The sequence below is a fragment of the Taudactylus pleione genome, unplaced genomic scaffold, assembly GCF_031769625.1.
Source record: "Taudactylus pleione unplaced genomic scaffold, aTauple2 ptg000461l, whole genome shotgun sequence".
NCBI classification, from domain to species: domain Eukaryota; kingdom Metazoa; phylum Chordata; class Amphibia; order Anura; family Myobatrachidae; genus Taudactylus; species Taudactylus pleione.
The window spans coordinates 627,971-640,000 of NW_028284863.1; the positions used below are offsets into that span (position 1 = coordinate 627,971).

General features: G+C 46.1%; 1 protein-coding gene across 5 annotated transcripts in view; it reads right to left on the minus strand.

Moving 5' to 3' along the window:
- ELMO3 (engulfment and cell motility 3) overlaps positions 1-12,030 on the minus strand; it is a 450,596-nt gene that overhangs the window by 437,782 nt on the left and 784 nt on the right. The window lies entirely within an intron of this gene.

The following is a 12,030-nucleotide window of genomic DNA, read 5'->3' on the forward strand; positions in this document are numbered from 1 at the left end:
GAACATGGAGAGAGGGAGAGGCAGAGAGACATACAGGGGGTGATATGTAGTTATATACACAGGAACATAGAGAGAGGGAGAGGCAGAGAGACAGACAGCGGTGATATGTAGTTATATACACAGGAACATAGAGAGGGAGAGGCAGAGAGACAGACAGTGGGTGATATGTAGTTATATACACAGGAACATAGAGAGGGAGAGGCAGAGACAGACAGTGGGTGATATGTAGTTATATACACAGGAACATAGAGAGGGAGAGGGAGAGAGACAGACAGGGGGTGATATGTAGTTATATACACAGGAACACAGAGAGAGGGAGAGGCAGAGAGACAGAAAGGGGGTGATATGTAGTTATATACACAGGAACATAGAGAGAGGGAGAGGCAGAGAGACAGAAAGGGGGTGATATGTAGTTATATACACAGGAACATAGAGAGGGAGAGGCAGAGAGACAGACAGGGGGTGATATGTAGTTATATACACAGGAACATAGAGAGGGAGAGGCAGATAGACAGACAGGGGGTGATATGTAGTTATATACACAGGAACATAGAGAGAGGGAGAGAGACAGACAGGGGTGATATGTAGTTATATACACAGGAACATAGAGAGAGGGAGAGGCAGAGAGACAGACAAGGGGTGATATGTAGTTATATACACAGGAACATAGAGAGGGAGAGGCAGGGAGACAGACAGTGGGTGATATGTAGTTGTATACACAGGAACATAGAGAGAGGGAGAGACAGAGAGACAGACAGGGGTGATATGAAGTTATACACACAGGAACATAGAGAGGGAGAGGCAGAGAGGCAGACAGATGGGGTGATATGTAGTTATATACACAGGAACATAGAGAGAGGGAGACGCAGAGAGACAGACAGTTGGTGATATGGAGGTATATACACAGGAACATAGAGAGAGGGAGAGAGACAGACAGGGGTGATATGTAGTTATATACACAGGAAAATAGAGAGAGGGAGATGCAGAGAGACAGACAGGGGGTGATATGTAGCTATATACACAGGTACATAGAGAGGGAGAAGCAGAGAGACAGACAGGGGGTTATATGTAGTTATATACACTGGAACATAGAGAGAGGGAGAGGCAGAGAGACAGACAGGGGGTGATATGTAGATATATACACAGCAACATAGAGAGAGGGAGAGGCAGAGAGACATACAGGGAGTGATATCCAGTTATATACACAGGAACATAGAGAGAGAGAGGCAGAGAGACAGACAGGGGTTATATTCAGTTATATACACAGGAACATAGAGAGAGGGAGAGGCAGAGAGACAGACAGGTGGTGATATGTAGTTATATACACAGGAACATAGATAGAGGGAGAGGCAGAGAGACAGACAGGGGGTGATATGTAGTTATATACACAGGAACATAGAGAGAGGGAGAGGCAGAGAGACAGACAGTGGGGATATGGAGTTATATACACAGGAACATAGAGAGAGGGAGAGAGACAGACAGGGGTGATATGTAGTTATATACACAGGAACATAGAGAGAGGGAGAGGCAGAGAGACAGACAGGGGGTTATATGTAGTTATATACACAGGAACATAGAGAGGGAGAGGGAGAGGAGACACAGGGGGTGATATGTAGTTATATACACAGGAACATAGAGAGAGGGAGAGGCAGAGAGACAGACAGGGGGTGATATGTAGTTATATACACAGGAACATAGAGAGAGGAAGAGGCAGAGAGACAGACAGGGGGTGATATGTAGTTATATACACAGGAATATAGAGAGGGAGAGGCAGAGAGACAGACAGGGGGTGATATGTAGTTATATACACAGGAACACAGAGAGAGAGGGAGAGGCACAGAGACAGACAGGGGGTGATATGTAGTTATATACACAGGAATATAGAGAGGGAGAGGCAGAGAGACAGACAGGGGGTGATATGTAGTTATATACACAGGAACATAGAGAGATAGTGGGTGATATGCAGTTATATACACAGGAACATAGAGAGGGAGAGGCAGAGAGACAGACAGGGGGTGATATGCAGTTATATACACAGGTACATAGAGAGGGAGAGGCAGAGAGACAGACAGGGGATGATATGTAGTTATATACATAGGAACATAGAGAGAGGGAGAGGCAGACAGACAGACAGTGGATGATATGTAGACAGTCATATACACAGGAACATAGAGAGGGAGAGGTAGAGAGACAGACAGGGGGTGATATGTAGTTATATACACAGGAACATAGAGAGAGGGAGAGGCAGAGAGACAGACAGGGGGTGATATGTAGTTATATACACAGGAACATAGAGAGGGAGAGGCAGAGAGACAGACAGGGGGTGATATGTAGTTATATACACAGGAACATAGAGAGGGAGAGGCAGAGAGACAGACAGGGGGTGATATGTAGTTATATACACAGGAACATAGAGAGAGGGAGAGGCAGAGAGACAGACAGGGGGTGATATGTAGTTATATACACAGGAACATAGAGAGGGAGAGGCAGAGAGACAGACAGGGGGTGATATGTAGTTATATACACAGGAACATAGAGAGGGAGAGGCAGAGAGACAGACAGGGGGTGATATGTAGTTATATACATAGGAACATAGAGAGAGGGAGAGGCAGACAGACAGTGGATGATATGTAGACAGTCATATACACAGGAACATAGAGAGGGAGAGGTAGAGAGACAGACAGGGGGTGATATGTAGTTATATACACAGGAACATAGAGAGAGGGAGAGGCAGAGAGACAGACAGGGGGTGATATGTAGTTATATACACAGGAACATAGAGAGAGGGAGAGGCAGAGAGACAGACAGGGGGTGATATGTAGTTATAAACATAGGAACATAGAGAGAGGGAGAGGCAGACAGACAGACAGTGGATGATATGTAGACAGTCATATACACAGGAACATAGAGAGGGCGAGGTAGAGAGACAGACAGGGGGTGATATGTAGTTATATACACAGGACCATAGAGAGAGGGAGAGGCAGAGAGACAGACAGGGGGTGATATGTAGTTATATACACAGGAACATAGAGAGAGGGAGAGGCAGAGAGACAGACAGGGGGTGATATGTAGTTATATACACAGGAACATAGACAGCGAGAGGCAGAGAGACAGACAGGGGGTGGTATGTAGTTATATACACAGGAACATAGAGAGGGAGAGGTAGAGAGGCAGACAGGGGGTGATATGTAGTTATATACACAGGAACATAGAGAGGGAGAGGCAGAGAGACAGACAGGGGGTGATATGTAGTTATATACACAGGAACATAGAGAGGGAGAGGCAGAGAGACAGACAGGGGGTGATATGTAGTTATATACACAGCAACAGAGAGAGGGAGAGGCAGAGAGACAGACAGGGGGTGATATGTAGTTATATATACAGGAACATAGAGAGAGGGAGAGGCAGAGAGACAGACAGGGGGTGATATGTAGTTATATACACAGGAATATAGAGAGAGGGACAGAGACAGATAGGGGGTGATATGTAGTTATATACACAGGAACATAGAGAGGGAGAGGCAGACAGACAGACAGGGGTGATATGTAGGTATATACACAGGAACATAGAGAGGGAGAGGCAGAGAGACAGACAGGGGATGATATGTAGGTATATTCACAGGAACATAGAGAGAGGGAGAGGCAGAGAGACAGACAGGTGGTGATATGTAGTTATATACACAGGAACATGGAGAGAGGGAGAGGCAGAGAGACAGACAGGGGGTGATATGTAGTTATATACACAGGAACATAGAGAGGGAGAGGCAGAGAGACAGACAGGGGGAGATATGTAGTTATATATACAGGAACAGAGAGGGAGAGGGCAGAGAGACAGACAGGGGGTGATATGTAGTTATATACACAGGAACAGAGAGAGGGAGAGGCAGAGAGACAGACAGGGGGTGATATGTAGTTATATACACAGGAACAGAGAGAGGGAGAGGCAGAGAGACAGACAGGGGGTGATATGTAGTTATATACACAGGGACATAGAGAGAGGGACAGAGACAGACAGGGGGTGATATGTAGTTATATACACAGGAATATAGAGAGAGGGAGAGGCAGAGAGACAAACAGTGAGTGATATGTAGTTATATACACAGAAACAGAGAGAGGGAGAGGCAGAGAGACAGACAGTGGGTGATATGTAGTTATATACACAGGAACAGAGAGAGGGAGAGGCAGAGAGACAGACAGGGGGTGATATGTAGTTATATACACAGGAACATAGAGGGAGAGGCAGAGAGACAGACAGTGGGTGATATGCAGTTATATACACAGGAACATAGAGAGAGGGAGAGAGACAGAGAGACAGACAGGGGGTGATATGTAGTTATATACACAGGAATATAGAGAGAGGGACAGAGACAGACAGGGGGTGATATGTAGTTATATACACAGAAACAGAGAGAGGGAGAGGCAGAGAGACAGACAGTGGGTGATATGTAGTTATATACACAGGAACAGAGAGAGGGAGAGGCAGAGAGACAGACAGGGGGTGATATGTAGTTATATACACAGGAACATAGAGGGAGAGGCAGAGAGACAGACAGTGGGTGATATGCAGTTATATACACAGGAACATAGAGAGAGGTAGAGGCAGAGAGACAGACAGGGGGTGATATGTAGTTATATACACAGGAATATAGAGAGAGGGACAGAGACAGACAGGGGGTGATATGTAGTTATATACACAGGAACATAGAGAGAGGGAGAGGCAGAGAGACAGACAGGGGGTGATATGTAGTTATATACACAGGAATATATAGAGGGAGAGGCAGAGAGACAGACAGGGGGTGATATGTAGTTATATACACAGGAACATAGAGAGAGGGAGAGGCAGAGAAACAGACAGTGGTGATATGTAGTTATATACACAGGTACATAGAGAGGGAGAGGCAGAGAGACAGACAGGGGGTGATATGTAGTTATATACACAGGAACATAAAGAGAGGGAGAGGCAGAGAGACAGACAGGGGGTGATATGTAGTTATATACACAGGAATATAGAGAGGGAGAGGCAGAGAGACAGACAGGGGGTGATATGTAGTTATATACACAGGAACATAGAGAGAGGGAGAGGCAGAGAGACAGACAGGGGTGATATGTAGTTATATACACAGGAACATAGAGGGAGAGGCAGAGAGACAGACAGGGGGTGATATGTAGTTATATACACAGGAACATAGAGAGGGAGAGGCAGAGAGACAGACAGATGGGGTAATATGTAGACAGTCATATACACAGGAATATAGAGAGAGGGAGAGGCAGAGAGACAGACAGGGGGTGATATGTAGTTATATACACAGGAACAGAGAGAGGGAGAGGCAGAGAGACAGACAGGGGGTGACATGTAGTTATATATACAGGAACATAGAGAGAGGGACAGAGACAGACAGGGGGTGATATGTAGTTATATATACAGGAACATAGAGAGAGGGACAGAGACAGACAGGGGGTGATATGTAGTTATATACACAGGAACATAGAGGGAGGGAGAGACAGACAGGGGGTGATATGTAGTTATATACACAGGAACATAGAGAGAGGGACAGAGACAGACAGGGGGTGATATGTAGTTATATACACAGGAACATAGAGAGAGGGAGAGGCAGAGAGACAGACAGGGGGTGATATGTAGTTATATACACAGGAACATAGAGAGAGGGAGAGGCAGAGAGACAGACAGTGGATGAAATGTAGTTATATACACACCGAACATAGAGAGAGGGACAGAGACAGACAGGGGGTGATATGTAGTTATATACACAGGAACATAGAGAGAGGGAGAGGCAGAGAGACAGACAGGGGTGATATGTAGGTATATACACAGGCACATAGAGAGGGAGAGGCAGAGAGACAGACAGTGGGTGATATGTAGTTATATACACAGGAACATAGAGATAGGGAGAGGCAGAGAGACAGACAGGGGGTGATATGTAGGTATATACTAGGGGTGTGCACCGGCCACTTTTCGTGTTTTGTGTTTTGGTTTTGGATCTGGATCTTTCTTCGTGTTTTGGATCTGGATTGGTTTTGCCAAAACCACCCTTGCGTGTTTTGGGTTCTGGGTTTTGTGTTTTGGATCTGTATTTTTTTGAAAAAAAGCATAAAAACAGCTAAAATCACAGAATTTGTAGGTTTTTCTGCTCCTATGCTATTATTAACCTCAATAACCTTAATTTCCACTCATTTCCAGTCTATTCTGAATACCTCACACCTCACAATAGTGTTTTTATGTCCAAAAGGTTGCACCGAGGTAGCTGGATGACTATGCTAAGCGACACAAGTGGGCGGCACAAACACGTGACCCATCTAGGCGTGAAACTGCAGTGGCAGACAGGATGGCATTGAAAAACTAGGCCCCAAACTGTACATAATGCAAAGAAAAAAAAGAGGTGCAAGATGGAATTGTCCTTGGGCCCTCCCACCCACCCTTATGTTGTATAAACAGGACATGCACACTTTAACAAACCAATCATTTCAGCGCCAGGGTCTGCCACACAACTGTGGCTGAAATGATTGGTTCGTTTGGGCCCCCACAAAACAAGCTGGCAATTTATCTGTCCCTGCACAAACTGGCTCTACGGAGGCAAGATGTCATCCTCATCCTCCTCATCCACCGATTCCTCACCCTCTTCAGTGTGTACATCCTCATCCTCACAGAGTATTAATTCGTCCCTGCTGGAACCACAGGTCCCTCTGTACGTTCTGGAGGCTGGTCTCCCTGGAAGAGTTGATAATTCATTTTATGAACATCATCTTCTCCACATTTTGTGGAAGCAACCTCCTACGCCTTTCGCTGACAAGGTTCCCGGCTGCACTAAACACTCTTTCGGAGTACACACTGGAGGGGGGGCAACTCAGGTAAAATAGAGCCAGTTTGTACAGGGACCTCCAAATTGCTTCTTTTTCCTGCCAGTACAGGTACGGACTGTCTGACATGCCTACTTGGATGCTGTCACCGATGTAATCCTTTAACAGACAGACGCACGCTTGTCGCTGCTGCTTTGAGGATTCAAGTGCGGCTACAGCCCACACAATTCACAAAGACAGAAAAAAAAAAGAATATTTTTATTGTTTGTGGAGCACATTTTGAGGGTTACACCACCCTTTAACAGACAGACGCACGCTTGTCGCTGCTGCTTTGAGGATGCAAGTGCGGCTACAGCCCACACAATTCACAAAGACAGAAAAAAGAAGAAGAATATTTTAATTGTTTGTGTAGAACACTTTGAGGTGTCACCACCCTTTAACAGACAGACGCACGCTTGTCGCTGCTGCTTTAAGGATGCAGGTGCGGCTACAGCCCACACATTTCACAAAGACCGAAAAAAAAAGAACAATATTTTAATTGTTTGTGTAGAACACTTTGAGGGTGTCACCACCCTTTAACAGACAGACGCACGCTTGTCGCTGCTGCTTTAAGGATGCAGGTGCGGCTACAGCCCACACATTTCACAAAGACCGAAAAAAAAAGAACAATATTTTAATTGTTTGTGTAGAACACTTTGAGGGTGTCACCACCCTTTAACAGACAGACGCACGCTTGTCGCTGCTGCTTTAAGGATGCAGGTGCGGCTACAGCCCACACATTTCACAAAGACCGAAAAAAAAAGAACAATATTTTAATTGTTTGTGTAGAACACTTTGAGGGTGTCACCACCCTTTAACAGACAGACGCACGCTTGTCGCTGCTGCTTTAAGGATGCAGGTGCGGCTACAGCCCACACATTTCACAAAGACCAAAAAAAAAAGAACAATATTTTAATTGTTTGTGTAGCACACTTTGAGGGTGTCACCACCCTTTAACAGACAGACGCACGCTTGTCGCTGCTGCTTTAAGGATGCAGGTGCGGCTACAGCTCACACAATTCACAAAGACAGAAAAAAAAAGAACAATATTTTAATTGTTTGTGTAGCACACTTTGAGGGTGTCACCACCCTTTAACAGACAGACGCACGCTTGTCGCTGCTGCTTTAAGGATGCAGGTGCGGCTACAGCCCACACATTTCACAAAGACCAAAAAAAAAAGAACAATATTTTAATTGTTTGTGTAGCACACTTTGAGGGTGTCACCACCCTTTAACAGACAGACGCACGCTTGTCGCTGCTGCTTTAAGGATGCAGGTGCGGCTACAGCCCACACAATTCACAAAGACAGAAAAAAAAAGAACAATATTTTAATTGTTTGTGTAGCACACTTTGAGGGTGTCACCACCCTTTAACAGACAGACGCACGCTTGTCGCTGCTGCTTTGAGGATGCAGGTGGAATCTAGACGGGATTTGGAACCGAGGACACACTACCTCCATCAATTGTCTAAATCCCACTGCACTAATGTCGGATACCGGACGCACGTCTAACACCAACATAGCAGTCAAGGCCTCAGTTATACGTTTTGCTTCAGGATGACTGCTGTCGTACTTCATCCTCATCGCTAGGGACTGTTGGAGGGTCAATTGTTTAGTAAAAGTAGTGATGTTCCTACTTCCTCTCTGGGATGATGAACAACTCCCAGCAGCAGCAACAGCACTAGGAGGAAGTGGTTCTTGATCTTTCCCTAATTTATTTTTATCGGAGAAAGTTTGGTCCTCCATTTATGTTATATTGATATATATACGTGCGGCTAAAGCGCACACAAACACAGAAAATATTATTTTATTTTTGCTGGAGAGTAGTGCACTTTGTGGGTTACACCACCCTTTAAGAAATGAGCCAGCCGGCTCTTTACTTATGGGACACAGGCGCACGCTTGGCGCTGCTCCTTTGTTGATGCACGTGCAGCCACAGTGCACACAATTCACAAACACAGAAAATAATTTTTTTTTTGGTTTGGACTGGAGTGTACTTTCGGGGGTTACAGCACCCTTAACGGTCAAGCCAGCCGGCCCTTTACTTATGACACAGGCGCACGCTTGGCACTACTTTGTTGATGCACGTGCGGCTACTGCGCACACAATTCACAAACACAGAAAATAATTTTTTTTTTGGTTTGGACTGGAGTGTACTTTCGGGGGTTACAGCACCCTTAACGGTCAAGCCAGCCGGCCCTTTACTTATGACACAGGCGCACGCTTGGCACTACTTTGTTGATGCACGTGCGGCTACTGCGCACACAATTCACAAACACAGAAAATTATTATTTTTTTGGTTTGGACTGGAGTGTACTTTCGGGGGTTACAGCACCCTTAACGGTCAAGCCAGCCGGCCCTTTACTTATGACACAGGCGCACGCTTGGCACTACTTTGTTGATGCACGTGCGGCTACTACGCACACAATTCACAAACACAGAAAATAATTTTTTTTTTGGTTTGGACTGGAGTGTACTTTCGGGGGTTACAGCACCCTTAACGGTCAAGCCAGCCGGCCCTTTACTTATGACACAGGCGCACGCTTGGCACTACTTTGTTGATGCACGTGCGGCTACTGCGCACACAATTCACAAACACAGAAAATAATTTTTTTTTTGGTTTGGACTGGAGTGTACTTTCGGGGGTTACAGCACCCTTAACGGTCAAGCCAGCCGGCCCTTTACTTATGACACAGGCGCACGCTTGGCACTACTTTGTTGATGCACGTGCGGCTACTGCGCACACAATTCACAAACACAGAAAATAATTTTTTTTTTGGTTTGGACTGGAGTGTACTTTCGGGGGTTACAGCACCCTTAACGGTCAAGCCAGCCGGCCCTTTACTTATGACACAGGCGCACGCTTGGCACTACTTTGTTGATGCACGTGCGGCTACTGCGCACACAATTCACAAACACAGAAAATAATTTTTTTTTTGGTTTGGACTGGAGTGTACTTTCGGGGGTTACAGCACCCTTTAACAGTCAAGCCAGCCGGCCCTTTACTTATGACACAGGCGCACGCTTGGCACTACTTTGTTGATGCACGTGCGGCTACTGCGCACACAATTCACAAACACAGAAAATAATTTTTTTTTTGGTTTGGACTGGAGTGTACTTTCGGGGGTTACAGCACCCTTAACGGTCAAGCCAGCCGGCCCTTTACTTATGACACAGGCGCACGCTTGGCACTACTTTGTTGATGCACGTGCGGCTACTGCGCACACAATTCACAAACACAGAAAATAATTTTTTTTTGGTTTGGACTGGAGTGTACTTTCGGGGGTTACAGCACCCTTTAACGGTCAAGCCAGCCGGCCCTTTACTTATGACACAGGCGCACGCTTGGCACTACTTTGTTGATGCACGTGCGGCTACTGCGCACACAATTCACAAACACAGAAAATAATTTTTTTTTGGTTTGGACTGGAGTGTACTTTCGGGGGTTACAGCACCCTTTAACGGTCAAGCCAGCCGGCCCTTTACTTATGACACAGGCGCACGCTTGGCACTACTTTGTTGATGCACGTGCGGCTACTGCGCACACAATTCACAAACACAGAAAATATATTATTTTTTTAGCACTTGGGGGGAGCACCCCTGATGGACAGAGCACCCCCTGGACAACACTGCAGCACTCCTTTAGGACTGGGACACTGCACAGGACTTTGGAGTGGACACAGCCCCTATGGAGAACTGACTGCACAACACAGTCCAGCCAGCCCCTATGGACTTTGAAGTAGTGGACACAGCCCCTATTAACAACAGCAGCACAGCACAACACAGCCAGCCCCTATGGACTTTGAAGTAGTGGACAACAGCAGCACTACACTACACTACACTACACAGCCCTAACTCCCACCCTCCCTCTTCACTGTCCACAGCCGAGTGAGAAAATGGCGCCGACGCGGGTACCTTATATAGGATCCAAAACCCGCGAGACTCGGAAGGCGGGATGATGACGTTTTGCCTCGATTTCAGATCCGAGTCAGGCGGGAAAAGTCGAGCCTGATTCGGATCGGACTCGGATCGGGGGGGCTCGGGGGGGTTCGGATTTCAGAAATCCGAACCCGCTCACCCCTAGTATATACACAGGAACATGGAGAGAGGGAGAGGCAGAGAGACAGACAGGGGGTGATATGTAGTTATATACACAGGAACATAGAGAGAGGGAGAGGCAGAGAGACAGACAGTGGGTGATATGTAGTTATATATACAGGAACATAGAGAGAGGGAGAGGCAGAGAGACAGACAGGGGGTGATATGTAGTTATATACACAGGAACATAGAGAGAGGGAGAGGCAGAGAGACACATACAGAGAGTGTGAGACAGACACTCCATACTTCCCAGCTCTCCCTGATTGCACCTTACCCCACTATGTTATATGTTTGGGGGGAAAAAAATCAGAGATATCAGTTTACATGGATATGGTATAATCAGCGCCATTTCCCTGCATTGGTTATACGGCACAATGGGGCAGATGTATGAAGCTCTGGAAAGTGATAAAGTGCAGAGTGATAAACGACCAACCAATCAGCTCCCAACTGTCATTTTTCAAGCACAGCTAGTAACATGACAGTTGGGAGCTGATTGGTTGGCCGTTTATCACTCTGCACTTTATCACTTTCCAGAGCTTCATACATCTGCCCCATTGATCCCTATGGCTACATGTAATTTCATATTAGGCCACTTAAATAGAACCACACAACACATGTAGATCTTACTAATAGCTTTAGGGCTCATTTTTATTTAAATGTAAGTACATTTTATGACACGCCTCTCAGATGTAGCAGTACACGCTAATCACATGTATGACACACATCTCAGATGTAGCAGTACACGCCCATCACATGTATGACACGTATCTCAGATGTAGCAGTACATGCACATCACATGTATGACACGCTTCTCAGATGTAGCAGTACACACCCATCACATGCATGACACGCCCGTCACATGTATGACAAGCATCTCAGATGTAGCAGCGCATGCACATCACATGTATGACACGCTTCTCAGATGTTGCAGTACATGCCCATCACATGTATGACACGCCTTTCAGATGTAGCAATACACGCCCATCACATGTATGACACGCCTCTCAGATGTAGCAGTACACGCCCATCACATGTATGACACGCATCTCAGATGTAGTAGTACATGCACATCACATGTA